The 21,291-nt window shown below is 40.0% G+C and overlaps 1 pseudogene; it reads left to right on the top strand.

Moving 5' to 3' along the window:
* The window catches only part of LOC149186309 (alkaline ceramidase TOD1-like), a 53,491-nt pseudogene extending 44,099 nt beyond the window's left edge, over window positions 1-9,392 (top strand).
* The last annotated feature ends 11,899 nt before the right edge of the window (window positions 9,393-21,291 follow it).

The raw sequence follows: 21,291 nt of genomic DNA, 5'->3' as shown, positions 1-21,291 counted from the left end.
TATTATAATGCAATAAATAGGTATCACGTATTAATATGTTGAAATTATTTGAAGGGCAGTCCTGCAGATCCCAAGATGAAGAATGCAACCAAGAAACGTGGAATAGAGATAACTTCTATATCAAGGTCTATATCACCTACAGACTTTAAAGAGTTTGATCTAATACTTGCAATGGACAAGCAGAACAAAGGTAAATAAAAAGCATAAATGGCATATAAAACTCCCAAAATTTTCAGTTTCATTTGCTAAGTTGTTCCAAACAGAATCTAATAAGCCAATACTATTGTTAAATTCAGCAAAATGTACATTAAAGTTTGTCTATGTTATTGTTAACATATGCTTCTAATTAGTTTCTAAGTTGTGTGCAAAAATAAATTAATAACATGGGATGGATATATTTTGTAGTTGACATATTGACAATTCTCCTTCAGCGCCCCAACGCACAAGGCCTTTATTGCTTTTTCCAGGTAATTGGTTACATTTGGTATTCTTTATCGTTTCCCTGTGATACGCATACCATGGAGGAAGCCATTTTTATAGTCAGATGGAGAAAGTGGGGGGGAGCAAAATAGCTGTGAGATGTCAAATGGACAATTACTGTGCCAATGGCTTGCAACCTTGGAGCTCTGAAAAGCTTCCTACAGCAGTGGTATGAGAACTCAACTTTGCTCAATTATAGTGAAGTTTTAGTGTGATAGCATCTGAGATTTGTTTTGAGGTTGGTTCTCTCTTTAACTGATTTTTTGATTTTGTGTGTTATTGGCATTACAGATGTGCCTGATACTGCACTGATATTGAGAAAGCACACCCTTCCAATGAAGCTATTTTCTTGCATGTTATTCAATCCTCAGGATCAGTTGCCATTTGTATATGTAAGAGACATGATGACGCCCAAAGTGTGTTAGGATATTCCGACACATAGGATATAGTTAACTTCAACTTGGTCTAGTATAGAGTTAGGTTAGAGTTAGGTAAAGTGTGTTTCTTTATCGTTGTACATTTTGTAACTTACAATCCGACGGTCACGATATGTAGTGATCCGACGGTTCACTCTCACCTCGGTATTACCGACACTTGATCCGTGGCTTGACACCCGATTGGTCCATGAGTTCTATTTAAATCGCATGGACGGTCATTGTTCGGGTAATCCGTGCATGAGAGAAGCTTATGTAAATTCTCATTCTTTGATTAATAAATTGCCTGTAGTACCCACGTTGGGACAGGCCGTGGACTGTTTCCCTCCTTGCACTCTGAGGGTTTTAACCACGTCAAAAATACTGGTGTATTGATTTGAGATCTGGTTGTGAGCGGTGTCCTTTTGGTATTCTTTCTGTGGAACTTACCCTGTAAATTCCTACATGGTATCAGAGCTATTTGAGGGCCGCGTCCGTTGGTGATCCAAATCTGAAGCCGGTAGAACTGCATGCGGCTGTCGTTTCCTAGATCTGCTGTTTCTGACTGCTTTCAGGCCGAGAGGACTGCTCTGTTGCGTTTGGAGCATCTGTTCCAGTGAGGAACCCCTTTCGTTTCACGCGAAAAGGTTTCCAATAGCCCTAGCTGCGTCATTTTTCAGATCGGGAGGTATACAGTGTTTTTTTTGCAGTTTACTGTTATTTTCTCTCTGCTTATTTCGGTCTCAGTTTATTTAGCCTTTTTTTTAACCAGATCTATACCTTTCATTTCTGCGTATGCTCTTTGCCCTGCGACTCTGTGCGATCTGGGCAAATCAGAAACAGAAAGGAAGGATTTTTCTCATGCGTATGCTCTTTTCCCTGCACCTTAGTGTGATCTCGGAAAATCAGAAACATTGAGAAAAATATTTAGTTTTTCGGCTAAAGCTAACTTTGAGATTTTTTTTAAAAAATTTCTAGTTTTTTGGCTAAAGCTAACTTCGAGCCGCAAGGTTCGTTTTTCTTTGCATATTCGTGTTGGGTTTTGTGTTTTGTGTTTTGTAGGGAAAAAGAGCTTTCTCAAGGCAAGCACGCAAACCAAGGCCCCCCCCCCTCTCTCTCTCTCTCTCTCTCTCAAATTTTTTGTATAGATCAATTGGTTCAAAGCTATTTTAAGAGAGTAGAGGTCTTGGGTTCAAGTCTCCATTTTGTGGGGGCGGATTTTTTCATTCCCGCACATTCGCGCACTTTGCCGGCAACGTCAACAATTTTTTTTCAAAAAGCCATAACTTCTTCATCCGGAAGCCTTTTTCAGAGCCGTTTTTTTTTAAACCGCCTATTTTTTCGAGATCTATCCATTGGAACACTTACTTTCAGCATCTTCAGCTTTAGTTTTTTTTTAAATGGAAAGTCCATGCCAAGTCATTCTTGACAGCACTAACTACTTCCAATGGGTAGCCTACATGGAAGATTTACTTAGAAGTAAAGGTCTCTTCAGAATAGCCACAAACCAAGAGAAGAAACCAAAAGATGAAGACAAGGCGGCAAAATGGGAAAATAGACAAGATCAAGCACGTGGTTTGATAGGGATGTCTATTTCTCCTGATCTTAGATTCCACATTGCAGGACTTGAGACTCCTCATGAAGCATTAGAAAAACTTGCTAAAGTTTTTGGGATTAAAAATGAAATTAGAGCCCATCAACTTGAAAATGAGCTGCTTACTTTGGATCCTAATAATTTTTCTTGCATTGAAGATTTCTTGTCCAAATTCAAGACCCTTAGATATCTCTTGGAAGGTGTTAAAGTTAAGAAAGAAGATGGTAACCTTATTTATTCCATCCTTACTAAGTTGGGACCAGCCTACTCTGTATTTGTTTCCACTTTCCATTCTACAAGGGAAGCTTTCATTTGTCAAGGACAAGACTACAAGGCCCCTTCCTTTGACTCCTTTTGTGATTCCTTAATAAGAGAACAAGAAAAACTCTTACACCTTGGTCTTCTTAATCTTGGAAACTCTTCCACGAAAGCGTTAGCCGCCCAGCAGCAACCAAATTCAAAGAATCCTAAGAAGTCATATCCTCAAAAGAATGGTCCTAAACCATCTCAGCCTCAAAATGAAAGATCATTTCAGCAAAATGATAAGACCAATAAAAACAAATGGAAGAAGACTGATAGACATTGTAACTTTTGTAATCGAGATGGCCACTTAGAATCTAAATGCTTTAAGAAGATGGAAGCCTTGGAAGCCGCAATGAAGAAACATAACATCCATGTGGAGCCTACTTCAACTTCAACTTCCGGAATGGCACTTTCTGCATGTCATTGTCAATCATCTCAGTCTGGTTATGCATTAAATGTATCTTCTTCTTCTTCTCATTCTCATGAGTGGCTCATTGATTCTGGAGCCTCTTGTCACATGGCCAAAAACCAAGCCATGTTTTCTTCTTTAAATGATTGTAACACCAAAAATATATATATTGGTGATGATAGATCTCTTAATGTTGTAGGGACTGGAACTGTTCATCTAGACAATGGTCAGTTTAATGATGTATTATGTGTTCCAACCTTATCCTGCAACCTTCTATCTGTCTATCAGATAACTCATTCAGGTGAAGGTAAAATTGTTGAATTTTCACCTCATGATGTTGTAATCAAGGATCTAAAAGATCCTAAACAGATTCTAGCTACTGGTCTTGCTGATGATTCCAAAAGGTTGTATAAGTTTCACAACTTTGGGTCATCCAATCTTCCCTCAGTATTTGTTGCTCATAATGATGAAGTGAGCAAACTTTGGCATGAGCGATTTGGTCACTTAAACTATCGCTCCCTTCAGCATCTATGTAAAGAAAATATGGTGACAGGTCTTCCTATGGTATCTTGCAGAGATGGTGTTTGTTCCGGATGTGTACTCGGAAAACATCATCGGGACAGTTTTGACAAACGTGCCTCTTGGCACGCCTCAGCCCCTTTACAGCTTGTGCACAGTGATTTATGTGGTCCTCTTCCTGTTGCTTCATTCTCTGGCTGCAAGTACTTCTTAACTTTCATTGATGATTTCTCCAGACGCACTTGGGTATACTTCTTAAAACTCAAGAGCGAAGTATTTAACACTTTTTTGGCCTTCAAAGCCTTTGTTGAAAAACAATCTGGACATCAAATTCTTAAGCTAAGAACTGATAATGGTGGAGAATATGTTAAAAACACATTCATCAACTTTTGCACCGAAAATGGAATTCAAATGCAACATACTGTTCCATACACTCCACAACAAAATGGTGTAGCTGAAAGGAAAAATCGCACCTTAAAGGAAATGGCTAATTGTATGCTGCAATCTAAAGGACTCAGTCTTAGTTTTTGGGCCGAAGCAATTAATTGTGCAAATTATATAATCAATCGCACTCCTACTAAGGTTCTAGAGAATATCACTCCAGAAGAAGCTTGGAGTTCCATTAAACCAGATGTAAGTCACTTTCGTGTGTTTGGAAGTGAAGCATGGGCCCATATTCCAGATGAAAAGCATAAAGCTTTAGAACCTAAGAGTGAGAAATGTACTTTTGTTGGATATTCTGAAGATGTAAAAGGTTATAGACTTATTCCATTTAAGTCCAAAAATGTTATCATTAGAAGAGATGTAAAATTTGATGAAAATAAATCGGCCTGCGAGCCTAGTCCGGCGGATGTGCCACCTCTTCCTATCTCTTCTACTTTTGAAAAAATTTCTTCTTCAGATGATGAAAGCGAGGATGATAATCCTCCCCCACCTTCTCAGGATCCTCAACTTCCAAGATGGGTCCGTGCTACTCGGGATGCAGCAGGTGATCTTGCCGGTGATCCTACAGATCAGCGACGTACACGTTCTCAGTTTGAAAGAGCCTCTTCTTTACTGGCTCAAGCTCCAGTAAATCATGATCCTGACACTTTTGCAGAAGCTTCAGGCCATCCACATTGGGAAGCAGCTATGAATGAAGAATATCATTCATTGATGACAAATGATACATGGGATCTTGTTCCTCTACCAAAGGGACGCAAACTTGTTAGATGTAAATGGGTTTACAGAACCAAGTATGGACCAGATGGGAAAGTTGATAAACATAAAGCTCGTCTCGTTGCTAAGGGCTTTTCACAGGTTGAAGGCATTGACTACACTGAAACCTTCTCCCCTGTTGCCAAAATGAACTCTATCCGCCTTGTTCTTTCCCTTGCTGCCTCTTTAAAATGGGAAGTCCATCAGATGGATGTTAAATCTGCCTTCTTGCATGGGGACTTGCAGGAAGAAATCTATATGGAACAACCCATTGGCTTCATACAAACAGACTCCAGCCTTGTTTGTCGACTTAAGAAATCCCTTTATGGCCTCAAGCAAGCTCCTCGGGCTTGGTATGCCAAAATGGATAGCTTTCTTTTAGAATCTGGCTTTTCTAGGTGTCATTCTGACAATACTGTCTACACCAAGAAAGTGGGCAACTCTCTTATCATCCTTGTTCTTTATGTTGATGATCTTATTCTTACTGGTAGTGATCCCAACCTTATAAACCATGTGAAGTCCAGCCTTAAAAAGAAATTTGAAATGACAGACTTAGGACACTTACACTATTTTCTCGGTCTTCAAGTCTTGCAATCCCAAGAGGGTATTTTCCTTTCCCAGTCCAAGTATGCTTGTGATATTCTTCGTCATTTTCACATGGAAGACTGTAAGCCAGCCCCTTCTCCCTTTCAGTCTGGAGTCAAACTTTCAGTCTCTTGTACTTCTCCTGAAGTTGATGCTACCTTATACCGTCAACTTGTCGGAAAACTCTTGTATTTAACCCATACTCGTCCTGATCTTTCCTTTGCTGTTGGCCTTGTTGCTCGTTTTATGCAAAACCCCCGTGAAAGTCATTGGAAAGCAGCTAAAAGAATACTTCGTTATGTTCGAGGTACAGTACAGTTTGGGATTCATTACAGTGCCAAAGCAGCTCCTCTGTTAGTTGGTTTCACTGATTCTGATTGGGCTGGTGACCCTGATGATCGGAAGTCTACTGCCGGTTATGTCTTCACTCTTGGTTCAGGACCTATTACATGGGCTTGTAAGAAACAGGCTGCCATTTCTCTTTCGTCAGCAGAAGCAGAGTATCGTGGTGCCGTGGAAGCTAGTAAGGAAGCCTTGTGGCTTCGTCAGATCCTATCAGAGTTTGGCTTTGAGCAGCAGCATCCAACCACACTTTGGTGTGATAATCAAAGTGCCATTCAGCTATGCAAAGATCCAGTCCAGCATCAGCGCAGCAAACACATTGAACTACACATGCACTTCATCAGAAAGCTCATTCATGACCATGTTCTTGAAGTGCAATATTGTCCAACAGATGATCAGGTTGCAGACATCTTCACAAAGGCTCTCACAGAGGCGAAGTTCACTAAACTTCGATATATGCTTGGAGTTCAGGAAGTTGTCACTAAGGGGGGATAGGCTCTAGTGCCTCCTTCCTTCTCCTATTGTGTCATATTTGTAAATCCTTCAATCCTATCCCAAGTTGTTCTTAAGGGGGGATGTTAGGATATTCCGACACATAGGATATAGTTAAGTTCAACTTGGTCTAGTATAGAGTTAGGTAAAGTGTGTTTCTTTACCGTTGTACATTTTGTAACTTACAATCCGACGGTCACGATATGTAGTGATCCGACGGTTCACTCTCACCTCGGTATTACCGACACTTGATCCGTGGCTTGACACCCGATTGGTCCATGAGTTCTATTTAAAGCGCATGGAGGGTCATTGTTCGGGTAATCCGTGCATGAGAGAAGCTTATGTAAATTTTCATTCTTTGATTAATAAATTGCCTGTAGTACCCACGTTGGGACAGGCCGTGGACTGTTTCCCTCCTTGCACTCTGAGGGTTTTAACCACGTCAAAAATACTGGTGTATTGATTTGAGATCTGGTTGTGAGCGGTGTCCTTTTGGTATTCTTTCTGTGGAACTTACCCTGTAAATTCCTACAAAGTGAGGATTCACATGTTTGAATTAGCCATTTTTAATACAATAACAAATGAATATTGACACTCTTACAAAGTCAATCGAAGCATTTTCAAAGAGCCTCCTTTGGACCTGCAAATTTCTTTGGGTTATGAATCCAGCGCCTGCAAATCGTATCTGGACAGAATGTGGGCTGCATATTCCGTTTGATTGTATTAATTCATTTCAAATTTGATTGGATGCTAATATTATAGCTTGCAAAAGCTATCAATTTTTTAAAGTGTGAAGGGTCATGAAAGAGTAGAATATGGGAGGATCCATAACTGCAAATTTAACCAATACATGATGTTGATGGATGCCATGGGTGTTAATTTTGTGCTATATTGGATTAGATGACTGATTTACTTCTCAATAATTGAAGTCATTTTTACTGCCTCTGCCAACATGAGATGATAGAGACTGTGCACCTATATCTAATATGTGTATTGCATTTAATGGAGTTGATAGGACTGAATTGTTTTCCATTGTAAATTCCAGTGGTGATTCTAGTTATACCAGGAATGAAGGAAAATAGAATGAAATGTTGCCATGAAAACATTTTTAACTCAAACGGAAACAAAGAATTTTTCCAGGTGGCTCTTCATTGTCAACACAATCCTGAACTGAAATTTGGTACAAGTTGTATAGGCTTGCATGTGCACCATCGTGACAGATTTTTTATTGAAGGAGGTGCAATGTGGGGATAGATGTTGATTTGAGACGGTACAAATATATGAGTCTCTTTTGTGTTGGACTACATGGACGGTGGAACCCTTGTGTAGGTTCTTCAAACCCACAAGAAAATCCCAGAACACTATTTGGCTAAGGTTGCCAGGTAGGTGCTCAAGGGCTTGCATTACCTGCACTAGAACAAAATTGTTCACCATGATATAAAGCCCTCCAATTTACTGATCAATAAGAGAAGTCAAGATTCCCGATTTCGGTGTCAGAACTGTGTTGGCTCACACTTTGCCCCAGTGCAATTCCTTTGTGGGCACTTGTGCTTATATGAGTCCTGAAAGGTTCAATCATGATGGGTATTAATTTACAATTTCTATTGTCTTCTGCAATGCAGTTGCTCGAATACCCTTCAGATTATGAAGCGGAGAAGTATTTTCTTAGGAAAGCTACAGCCATGGCAAATCGGTCTTGCCACTTATATTCTGAGTTTTCAGGTAATCAGAGATCCTCATATTTAACAATTTGAGAGATCTATCAAGAAACATTACCTTATGGCATGCATGTCTGTTAAAGCAATCAGGCTAAAACTATGTTTCGTTGTTGTTGGCAGTCTCGGCTATTGTTCATCAGATTTAGAAAGAAGAGTTATTTGGTAAATCTCAGCTATAGTACATGAAAGGACCTGAAAACCCCTATTCAGCAGCAGGTCCAGTGACCTTTGGTGGAACTCTGGATGTGAAGGAAAGAAAAAGGTATTTCAATTATTCTGAAGGGACTGATTTGCCTTGTGGTTTTGCCAATTACTGTACCCAAGGGTTCCTTGTGTCTGAAGAAGACAGGAAGGTCATGGAACAGTGCAAGGGGGGTGTGGTAATTTCAACTATATTTGGAGCCTAAGAAAGATTAAAAAACCCAAGTATGTTAGGAAAATCACAACAGAACATTTGTTTCTTCGTGTTTATGGACAATGCAACTCTCACACTTCTTGCCAGATACCAGATCAAGCCCAATGAGTCTCATAGAATTGGAATTTGGCACATTGTTTTGGTCAGGGAGTTGCCATACAAGGAATCTGTAATGAATGGCCTCATTCCCAAGTATCTTTCCCACAGGCTTTTCCCAAACTGTGTTTAAAACATTTGGATGGATGCCAAGCTACAGCTTGTTCTTGATCCTTTGTTAATTTTGGAAAATCTCCTTGTAACTCACAATGTTGATATTGTTGTCTCAAAGCATCCTTACAATACTCATAACATGGAGGAAGCCGTTTTTACAGTCATATGGAGAAAGTGGAGCAAAGAAGCTGTGAGGTATCAAATGGATAGTTACTGTGCCGACGGCTTGCAACCTTGGAGCTCTGAAAATCTTCCCTCAAGTAGTGGTATGAGAACTCAGCTTTGCTCAATTATGGTGAAGTTTTAGTGTGATAGCATCTGAGATTTGTTTTGAGGTTGGTTCTCTCTGTAACTAATTTTTTATTTTGTGTGTTGTTGTTGGCATTACAGATGTGGCTGACACTACACTGATATTGAGAAAGCACACCCTTCCAATGAAGCTATGTTTTTGCATATTATTCAATGAATTAGAAATCTTTTATCCTCGGGATCAGTTGCCATTTGCATATGTAAGAGACATGATGACCCCAAAGTGAGGATTCACATGTTCAAATCAGCCATTTTTAATACAATAACAAATGAATATCAACACTCTTACAAAGTCAATCGAAGCATTTTCAAAGAGCCTCCTTTGGACCTGCAAATTTCTTTGGTTTATGAATCCAGAGCCTGCAAATCGTATTTGGATAGAATGTGGGCTACATATTCTATTTGATTGTATTAATTCATTTCAAATTTGATTGGCTGCTAATATTACAACTTCCAGAATCTATCAATTTTTTACACTGTGAAGGGTCATGAAATAGCAAGAAATAGCAAAATATGGGAGGATCCATACCTGCAAATTTAACCAATCCATGATGTTGATGGATGGCATGAGTGTTAATTTTGTGCTAGATTGGATTAGATGACTGATTTACTTCTCAATAATTGAAATCATTTTTACTGCTTCTGCCAACATGAGATGATAGAGACTGTGCACCTATATCTAATATGTGTATTGCATTTAATGGCGTTGATAGAGACTGAATTGTTTTTCCATGTGAATTCCAATGGTGATTCTGGTTATACCGGAAATGAAGGAAAATACAATGAAACGTGCTCTTCTGGACAGCTGGTATCCAAACTGGGTGTACGCCATGAAAACAGTTTAACAAGACCAAAGAATTTTTCTAGGTTGCTCTTTGTTGTCAACGCAATCTTAAACTGAAATTTGGTACAAGTTGTATAGGCTTGCATGTGCACCATCGTGACAGAGCTTTTATTAAAGGAGGTGCGACGTGGGGACAAATGTCCCCAGATGTTGATTGTTACATTTCTGCATCTTTTTTAGATTTGCCTATCCCTATGTCGCCATTGCTCTTCAATTTATGCACATTTCTGCATCTTATTTAGATTTGCATATTCCTATGTCACTATTGCTCCTCAATTTATGCACATTTCTGCATCTTATTTAGATTTTCCTATTCCTATGTCGCCATTGCTCCTCAATTTATGCCTTACGGCGTTTCCTTTGCAACATTTGGTGCAAATGCTAGTATATAAAATGGGAATTACTGCGATGCTATCAATTTAAAATGGGTTTCGCTGGGATCGAACCTTCGACCACCCCACCAACCAAATGGATCTACTACGCACAACTAATGGAACCTTTTCCAAACAAACGACTTTACCATTGACAAATAAAAATCAACTTAACAAAATTCTAGCTGTTTCTCCCCACTTACTTAAGGTGTGGAGGTTCCACAATCCCGCAAAGTGAGATTAACAAATTCCTTTGTTTACCCTTTACAACCAGAACAAGGCTTATCTAACTGAACGCGTTGTCAGGTCATTTAGCTGGGCACAATGCTCATGAGCTCTGCATTCCTCCAATTTCTAAGAGAATACGTTCATTAACATGCGTGAATTGCCCATTGTTGGTTGGACGCTGGAGTGCTTAATACCTTTGCTAAAAAATTGCGTAATGTTTTCCTTACATATACTTCATGTTTAAGTACAGTGTAAAATAAAGGAACAGGCCATGGCAAGCTAAGATAAGTTTCCTAGATAACTAAGTGCTTATTCGTTACTGTTGGATAAGTTCCCTAGGTAACGAAAGCCAAATCAATTTTGAATTTTATAACATGTAATTAATGTGCTAACGTAAGTATATAGCTTATTTACAGCATGTAACTAATGTGCCAGCCCCGAATGTAAAATGCAATCGAAGGCAACTGTGCAATCTGGTTGTGCCTACCTTGTTCTGCCATTGAAGGCCACCTATAATCAATGAATTCGAGGCAATCCTGGAGAGCAGCAATATGGCTGCTGTTGTGAAGGTTGCAGCATAATAATTAGTGTGTGCTCGTTGTTGTTTGATGGTCTTTAAGTGATCATTGTGACACGTTTTATATTATTAAAAAAAAATCATTGTACCGTGAGCTTTAAGGAGCACTTTGCAAGTTTGGCATCAAATGTATGCCATATGCCTTTACATATGTTTTAATAATATATTGATACTAACGACATTAGAATGGAGTAACCCTGTCTGCACCTATTAGGTTCCATCATCCTTAGTTTCTTTTTATTGAGAGCGAACTCCTGTGCTATGTGTAACTGTAATTTTGCATTCAAATTTTTAAACTAGTCCAATACTTCTCTATAAAGGACAATAACATCTCTCGAATAATCTATGCTAAGAAATTCATGTCAATGAGTTCAGTTGTTTTTCCTTGTTTCTAGTACTTTCCCACTGAAAATAAATCCAAAATCCATTAAATATAATGGATTCTCAATGGGAAGAGGTTTCCTTGTTGATCGGAAATCATGTTCCGCTTGTGAACATGGTTAGTGGGTGGATGGGTTCAGCGATGGTGATAGTTATGCTTTGCCATTAAAAATATTTACAGGTTTCTAAACTGTGAAAGAAGAGGATATTAATGGCCAAACATTTTTTTTTTAAAGAAATAGTGGTACGAATACCAAGCTTCCTCCATACAATTGTTTAGATCCCCTCCCTTCATTTATGTAAAAAACATGCAACAGCGTCAGTTCTAGCATTATTGGGCAGGGCAGTAAATAATAGTGCTAATGGCCACTCACAAAATAAATCCAAGATCCATCAAATATAATTGATTCTCAATGGGATGAGGTTTCCTTGTTGATTGGAAATCATCTTCCGCTTGTGAACGTGGTCACTCGGTGCATGGAGTCCGACCATGGTGATAGTTATGCCTGCATTTAAAAAGATTCATAGGTTTTCTACTGCCAAAGAAGTGGATGCAGTGATGAATACCAAGCTTCCTTCACACAATTGTTTAGCTGCCCCCCTCTCTTCCACTTATGTAAAGGACCTACAACCACATCAGTTCTAGCATCATTGGGACGAAAGGCCACTCACAAAATTTACTCTCTTTTTCTTCTTTTTTTTTTTTTTTTTTGATTTTAAAATTATTTATGAGGCGGAGCCTAAAATAAAATTTCCTCCACCAGGAGAATTATGTCAGATGAGAGCTTGTTAACCCAATCGAAAATTAGAAAAAGATTTCCAGAAAATTAGAAAATTATTTTTGAATTTACTAGAAAATATAAATACCAAGCATTTTCCTGAAACTTTGGTTAAAATTGCAAAAACACAACAAAATAATGCAAAATCAACACAGTTTGACCATGAAGCCAATGCTATAGTTAAATAGGGACTAATAAACATATTAAGTTTTAGTAATAGTAAATTACATAAATATACTAAATTTTCTCATGTTTTCATTTTATATTTCTTTTTAAAGAGTTATAGAACTTTTTTTCATGTCTTCATTGTATATATATTTTTTAAAGAGTGATAAACTTCTTCCTAACCAAAATAGATAATTATGATTTTGCATTATTTTAATTATGTATTTACAAATTTGTTAAATTTATGTTTATTTCAATATTTTTAATGATTTCGAAAGTGAACGTACTAGGAGCATGGTGTGGTTAGGAGTGATACAACTTGAGTAAGCCTAATGGCTAGGAGCATGTGTTTCCTCCTAAGTGGTCACAAGTTCAAAACCAAAGAGGGTAGAGTATATATGCCTTGCTAGACTTAGCAGACAAATTTAAAATTGGATAACAAAACAAGGGGGGTCTCATACACTCCCACATTGGTATGCATCAAAGGCACGAGAACTTTGTCAATCTATATTTCATTTTATATAAATCAGGTTATATTAAATGTATAAATAAAATATATAAATCCAATTTTCATAGAATTTTTTTTAATTGAAAAATGTATAAATAAAATATATAAATCCAAAAGAGTAAAATTCTATTTATTTTATATAAATAAGGTTACATTAAATGTATAAATATAAAATATAAAAAACCAAAAGAGTAAATTTGTTTAATTGACAAATGTATAAATAAATATGTAAATTAAAAAGAGTAAATTTTTTTTAATTGACAAATAGGGGTAGTCTAACTTATAGATGAAATAGCCTTTCTTAGTGGAATTCACCAAAATCCGGCAATACAATTTCAATATTTTTTTGTTTTTGTTTAAAATACATTTTTGAATGTGTAAATGGATTTAGCATCCTCAAAACTTGAATTATGCAGATTAATTAAACAATTTAAACTCAAGTTTTTAAAAATATGTCTTAGATTTTGATTAAAATTAACCAGAAAAATTTCATGAAAAATGTCACTTTGTCTATAAGTTGCTACACCTTGCCAAATATATTTATTATTATTATAATATCATATTTTAATTGATTAATATTTAAAAAAACATAATACAAACAAATCCATAAGTAATATTGTTTTTTTTTTTTCTAAGTTAAGTTAATCTATTAATATGTAACAATAAAGTACAATGAGGCTCGGGCCTCAGCAGTGTCTAACATAGAGTATCAGAAAGTGTCTTGACTACCCCAACATTGGGGAAACCAGTCCGCAGAGACAAAAATATCCAGATGGAATATCAGTCTTTAAGACCGGAAAAAACAAAAACCAGAGAAGTTTCTCCATGACAAATAGAAAGATCCAGACAAAATCCAGTAGAACTAACATATCAAAAATTCCAAACAGATGACACCTGGCAGCCACGCAATATCATTCGAGCTCATCCAGGATGGGCTCCTCGACAACCGGATAGGCATACTTTGTCCAGTCATCCTCCTCCTTCGCTGACGCTCCGCCGTGTGGCTCACCCTCAAGTTGGACATCACCATGGCAGCTAGCAGTCGCCTTCGAATCCAGCCCTTCAATCCCTATTCCACTTGGTGAGCGCGTGGCACCAGAACTACCACCCTCAGCATGCTGACCGCCACCCGTGGTCTGGCCATGCAGAGCAATTTTTCCTTCATTCTGCAGATTCTTTCCTGTGTCTCGGCCATTTCTGTGTCTGAGAGCTTCCTCTTCCCTCAAATCCGAGTTTTCCGCCTGGGTATCAGGCTGTTCATTATCTTCAGTGAAGAGGATGGTGATTGTAGCAGTAATCACTGGTCTGTTCAAGGTGCTACGAAATCTGAATTGGGTTGAGTGGGGAGCGGGGTGAGGGGGCAAAGGAAAATTAGCTGTGTGAACCGCAAAATCTCTGCGACCTTCACCCAGAGACATAGCACGACCCCGACCACTACGAGTATTGGGATATCTTCCTGAACCATAGCTATGGGGGTGATACATTTCAGGGGAAGGAGAGGAGTCAGCAGGCTCAGGATTCTGCTCCGTCTGAGGGCGGGCACTACCTCCCCGTGTCCCTCCTCTTCGACTTCTCATTCGATGTCGAACCATATCAGGACTGGCTAAGAGTTCAGTGGAAGCAATGGCGGATGGATTGAGAAGGGGAACAAGGATCTGCTAGGGGGTGGTTAACTGACAGAGCCTGGAATGGGAATGGTGATGCCCATTACCGAAATTAATACAACTCGTTAACCAACAGCGACGCCCAGTAACTATGCGGGAGCTGGAATCAATGGCTTGAGGCGGGCAGTTGCAGTGAAGCAGAGCAGAAGGAATCACAAAATGGCGAGGGGAGTCCATGTTCGAGCAGATGAAAGCTCTTTCGCATCCCAAGCCTGCATTAAATGCTGCCTGCGGTGTGTCATGAGATCGGCTCAGAGGGGTGTGGGAAGAGGCGCCATCGACCAAGTGGCCTGTCCTCTCGCCGCCATTCATCAAATTCATCATAAATTCCATTGAATGTCACCCACATCCGGGTGCTCTCCTTCTTCCGGTGCTTTCTCAATCTTCACTAATTCAGTGAATTCCTTTAGCTGGGCCTCCGTGGCTACAGTAGATAGTGAGTCTATATTCAGATCAGTTCCACTCTCCACTCCTATATTGGCAAGAAGGTCAGCCACTCTATTACCCTCCCTACGAATATGCTTGAAATTGACTGCTCTGTGGGTCCTGAGCCAAACTTCAATGAGTTCCAGTCTTTCCGCTAATCTCCAACTGTTGCCCACTTTGTATGAGGGAGTCCCTTGCAGAATTTTATTCACCATATTTATTAGGATTTGAGAGTCACCTTCAATCATGAGTGGGAAGAAACCATGAGTTTGAGCTAGGAGGAGCCCCTGCCATAACCCCTCGAGTTCTACTGAGTTATTTGTGTCCCATCCATTTGAGCCTATGAAGGTTAGAAGGGGAGCACCCTTATGATTTCGGAAAATTCCTCCAAACCCTGCTTTGCCTGGATTGCCTTTCGAGGCACCATCAAAGTTCAGTTGGATCACATGTTGGGGTGGAGGAAACCATTTATCTGATATTGTGCTTTTTGCTACAGATTTAGCAGGAATTATCAGTTCTTGATTCCATTGTAGATTCCAGTTGTCCCAGATATTCTTTTCCTGTGGCAGAGAGGGAAAGTCGTCGTCGTGCCAAGTTTGAAGTAGTAGGGTTTCCTTAAGATTTTGGCAGACAGTGTTCCAGAGGGTTTCCAAAGAAGAGGACTGATCTTTAAAGATACGTTTGTTTCTCTCTTTCTAGATTGTCCACATGAGAAGGCCTGGGATGAGCTTCCATAAGGAGTTTAGTAACTTACTCTTATATGGATTCCGTTCCCAATTGCGAACAGTGGTGGGAATGTCTTCTTTGATTCTGCTGTCCTTTTGGCATCGAAAACTAACTTTTTCCCAGAGCCTATGAGCTAGGGAGCAAGAATTCATGAGGTGAAAAGTGGTTTCTTCTTCTTGTTTACAATTGGGACAGATGGAAGGTCCATGGAAATTTCTCTTTCGCAGATTGTCCCAAGTGAGGATTTTGTTTTGACAAAGCAACCAAAGGAAAGTGGACACCTTCGGCCAGATATTGGGGGCCCAGATTGTGATCCAAAGAGGATCTTTGAATGCATGATCTTTTATGATTATGTTATAAGCTTCATGTGTGGTGAAAATTCCTCTTGCCTCATAGCCCCATCTGAGCACATCTTTCTTATCTAAATATCGTATTTTCCTATTGGAGAGTTCCATTCCCAAGATTTGCTGATCAGACTCCATGCCATGCCAGATGATGCGATCAGAGCTTAGCCAATGCCTGAATCCTTGGGTTATGGTAGGTCTCCAATATTGATTGATCTTATCAAGCCTCTACGTTTCCCAATTAGGTATTTGGTGGGGTTTGATCAAATCCTTTAGCCTGGGTTTCTGCTGCCATGAATCCTCCCAGAATCTTGCAATGGTGCCATCCCTAACTTCCCAGAAGTTGTGCTACTGGATTAAATTCTTGTGTTGCTTTGCTACATTCCAGACTAGGGATCCTGGGCCTATGTCAGTGAGACGGATGAGTTCCTCTACAGGTCTGTTGTTGGCGTATTTTGCAGTCCATAGAGTGGCCCAGGGAGTATGTGGTGCCGTGAGCCAATGCCACCAAATGCGTGCTCCCATAACTGCGTTGCTATGATAAGGATCGCGAAGCCCAGTACCTCCTGAATGCTTTGGAAGACAAACTGTGCTCCATTTAACCAGAGCCCATTTGCGATTCTGTCCTGAGTTTCCCCAAAGAAAGTATCTTTGGAGTTTTTTTATTGCTTTGAGGACCCATTTTGGTGCTACCAAGACAGAAAAGAGATACAACGGCATAGACTGTAAAACGGATTTTATTAAGACTATTCTACTGGCCATGTTGAGGGATCTGTGAGTCCATGAAGAGAGACGAGCTTCCAATTTTTCTAAGAGCAGATGCCAAGATGAATGTTTCAGGGCAGTATCAGTCATGGGAGCTCCCAGATATTTGGATGGGAGAGCAGCTATCGGAAAACCAAGGATACGAGCAATAGAAGCTTGGGTTACCGCAGGGGTATGAAAAAAGAAGATTTGGGATTTAGCTTGGTTTATATTAGCCCTAGATGCAGCTGAAAAAACATTCAACAGGGATTTTAATGTAAGAGCTTCCTGGACTGAAGGATGGCCAAAAAGCATGTTATCGTCCATGAATTGCTGGTGAGTAAAGGTAGGGGAGTTGGGAAAGGAGAGGCCTCTCAGTTGCTGAGAGAGAAGAGCTTCTTTGATACATCTACCCAGACCTTCCGCCATGATGACAAACAGAAAAGGGGATAAGGGATCTCCCTGTCGAATTCCTCTGGAAGGGTGAAAAGGGGAGGAAGGGATGCCATTAATCAATAAGGAGAAGAAGGTGGATGATATGAGACTCATGACCCATCTAACCCAAGGGGGGAGGAAACCAAAGGCATTTAGCATCTTTTGAATATAATTCCAGCTTAGGCTATCAAAGGCTTTGGAGAGATCTATTTTAAGGAGCATACCTGCTTTTTTATACTGCTTCAAGGAGTGAATGATTTCATGAGTAAGAATGATGTCATCCGTGATCTGCCGGCCTTCCACATACCCTGATTGCTCTGGTGAGATGAGTAATGGTAGCAGCGGTTTAAGCCTCGAAGCAATGACTTTGGAGACTATTTTGTAGATGACATTACACAACGCAATAGGCCTGAATTTATCAGGGGTCTGAGATTGTGCTTCTTTGGGAATGAGGGTGATGAAGGTTGCATTCATGGAGGGAAGCATCCACCTATTGGTCCTGGATTCCTCAACGACCTGCCAGACTTCCATTTTGATCAGATCCCAGAAATTATGGAAAAAATTGGAAGTAAACCCATCTGGGCCAGGTGCTTTTCCTTCTTTTAATTGCCACATCGCATTTTCCACCTCCTGTAAGGAAATCGGCTTGAGAAGAAGCTGATTATGTTCCTCGGTGATTACTTTTGGAATAGACTTGGTTATTTTCTCTATGGCCTCCATCCTGTCAATCTGTGGCTCTTGGTGAACCTGCTTGAAGTAGGTGAGAAGTTCTTGTTCTATGTCTTTGTGATTTTCTACTCTTTCTCCTTGCTTGTTCTGGATGTGAGTGATGGTATTGTTCATTCTCCTTTGAACAGTAGTATGATGAAAAAACTTTGTGTTTCTTTCACCTTCCTTAAGCCATCTGACTCTTGATTTTTGCTTCCAAAGAACTTCTTCTTGCTTATCTCTTTCTGAGATTTGTGATTGCAGGTGTGTTTCTTGCGCCGAGAGTTCCTCTGATCTACCTTCCGTGATGATCCTCTGTTGCAGCCTTTTCATTTCTTGATCTAAAGCTTTTTGTGCCTGAAATATGTTGCCAAAAGTAGAATGATTCCAATGTTTGATGTTGAATTTGAGATTTTTGAGTTTTTGCTGGAACTGAAACATTTTTGAGCCTTCCGCTGGTTTGAAGCTCTTCCAGACCGTATTTATGAAATTGTTGAAATCTGGATGCGACAGCCAGAAGGCCTCAAAGTGAAAGGGCCGACGCGTAGTGTTTCCTGGTCGAGTCCATTGAAGCGCGATTGGCCAATGATCTGAGCCTGTGAGGGGCAGGATTGAAGCTGAGAGATCTCCGCCTAGATGGATTGCATTGTCAGAGAGCAAGAATCTGTCCAAGCGAGAGGCGATCTGTTGAGAGCCTACTCTTTTATTGTTCCAGGTATATACTCCATTATTAAAAGGCATATCAATGAGCCAGTTGTTTTGGATGAAGTTTTTTAAATGACAGCTCTCCTTATCTAGTTTGTTTCTGCCTCCTCTTTTTTCTTCCAATTTGGTTATCATGTTGAAGTCCCCTCCTGTGATCCAGAGCGGGTGGGTTCTGTCAGCATTGATTAAGGATAGATTGTTCAGAATATCTATCTTGTTCATGGCCTCCTGAGGAAAGTAAACATTGGTTAAATGCCCATGTATATTTGTCCCTGTTATGTGGAAGGTAGCTTGAATGAAGTGTTTATTCGCATGAATATTGGTAAGCGTGATAGCTTGTTCATCCCAGATTACTGCAAGGCCTCCTGAAGCTCCTGAGGCATCCACTGCTATAGCTTGACTACCTGGCCATGCTTTTGCTATGGTTCTGTCCAGGGTTGTAGAGTTGCATTTGGTTTCTTGCATGAAGAAGATTTGGGGTTTCTCCTGCTGAATCATACTTTTTATCAGTCTGTATTTCCCAGGGCTATTGAGCCCTCTAATATTCCATGAAATGAGCTTCATGATGGAGTATTGGGAAGGGTGTTATAGTACTTTGTAAGCTTGGAGTATCTTCCCGACTCCACCAGCATTTCCCCAATGCAGATGGTTCGTTGGAGATCCATTTTCCTTCCTCTCTTTTTATTATCTTTGGTGAGATTCTTGCCATCCCATTGACTTCCAGGCTGTATGCCGAGGGTTCTTTGTTGTTGTGCTCTAGAAAGAATTACTTCTAGGTTTTCCAACTGTCTTTCTGGAATCTTGTCATAATTTTTTGTCTTACAGGCTTGTTCTAAGCCTAGTATATCCAGATCTCCAATGTCTATGCTTTCTGGTTCCTCTTCCATGTGCTGGAATTCATTTCTTTCTTCTGTAATTTCCATTGCATTTTTGAAAGCGGCCTACGTGTTGTCCACATCCATGCTTTGAGGGTGCCATGCAGGGATCACACTGGGAGAGGGTACGATGAGGTTGATGGTTTGTTTAGATTTCTGGTTCTTCTTTGAGCTGGTGGAGGCAGAGTGGACTTTTGACTGGGGCTGCTCCTTAGAGGGAGCAGGGGTTTCGAGATTGTTTATCTCTGGATGTGCCAGGGTTTCAAAACTGTTACTTGTGGACGGCATGGAGGGGTTGTCAACAAATGATTTGGGGTTTGGACCAGATTTTTTGGGGTTCTTTCTACGAGTGGTGACTTTGGTGAAGCCATCTGCATCAGATTTATCAGAGGGAGTTGGGGCTGAGGGCTTCAGATTTGAGGGGCAGTCACGAAATAAATGGCCAAGGGCATGGCATTTCCTACAGCGAAACGAGACATGTTCATAGTCTATTGATTGAACCCATTCAAAATCGTCATGGAAAAGACTTACCGCATCCGGAAGAGCGTTGCTGAGATGCATGTAGACGCATATTCGGGCATATGAGGTATATCTTCGAAGTTTAGTTTCCTCTGCAATCTTGACGAACTCACCAAGGCCATTGCCAATATCTTGTAGTGAAGCTTCCTCCCAATACTCCAAAGGGAGGGAGTAGAGTCGGATCCAAACTGGTGCCCAACTGAGATCTTCTTTATCTGGGTTGAATCTTTCAACCCAATCCCTCAAATATAGTCCAGCAACATTGAAAAAATATGGCCCTCCATCAAGGACTCTGTTCCTATCCTCTAGATAGTTAAAAACTGCCGTGAAGAATCCCTTAGGCCCCAGCTGCAGGGTTATGTGTCCTTTCGGCTTCCATTTGGCTGCAATCCAACCCTGCAACGCTTTTTCGGTGGGCCAAAAACCGATAAACTTCCCGATCAAAGCATGATCCTTCATGTATTGGATTTGAGCGTTGATCCTATTGCTTGGGAGCTCAATCTTAGGTCTCTTGGCTGCAACTGGCTTGCAGGTGGTCGATGTCACTTTGGGTTTCTCATTGTCAGTCTCCTTGTCTGTTTGTGTATTCTGTCCTTCTCCCATTTCTCCCTGGACGGTTTGCTTGCAGGCTTCCTCATGCATTGGAATGTGTTCATTTTCACTAGGGGGAGGTTCCAGGGCCTCCCCCGGAGGGAGACTCATGATTCACTCGCTTCTCCTTGTCCCTTATGGTTTGTTGTCTCGCTGTAAGAGATGGCAGGGTTTCTGCAAATGTTGCAGGTCTGCCATTACGGATTTGTCCTAAACCCTAAACCGCCATGATCACCACAGCTCGTGATTCTCCTCCACTTTCCCTTTCAATATCCATAAATAATATTGTTGTTGTCTATAAGATGACAGATTTGTTTGGATGGCAAAAAAATATTGAAATTAGACTTTTTTCTCAGAAAATTTTAACCGTGCTTAAATCCTGATTTTTATGGTGGAGTTGTATTTAACACCATCAAAAACTCATTAACCACCCAAAATTGTGAAACATAATAACTATAATTCAGGTTTCCCAAAATTTATGCCTAATTTATTATTTTTTTTTATTATTTTTCAAACAAATTTACAACTTAATTAAACTAGGTATACTCTCAAAACCCTAAATAAATATATGCACAAGTAAATTACTCAAACCAATTGTAACTCGCGATTCAGTACAAATCCATTAATTAGTGACGATAACTCGCGATTCAGTACGAATCCATTAATTAGTGACGTACGCGGAATCGTTGTGATTTAAGATATTGGTATATCCGAG

The sequence above is a fragment of the Pinus tabuliformis genome, chromosome 3_1 (genome assembly GCF_031772625.1).
Source record: "Pinus tabuliformis cultivar Carrire ecotype Pingquan chromosome 3_1, CPIR1, whole genome shotgun sequence".
Taxonomy (NCBI): Eukaryota; Viridiplantae; Streptophyta; class Pinopsida; order Pinales; family Pinaceae; genus Pinus; species Pinus tabuliformis.
This window is presented reverse-complemented; position numbering and strand designations above follow the sequence as displayed.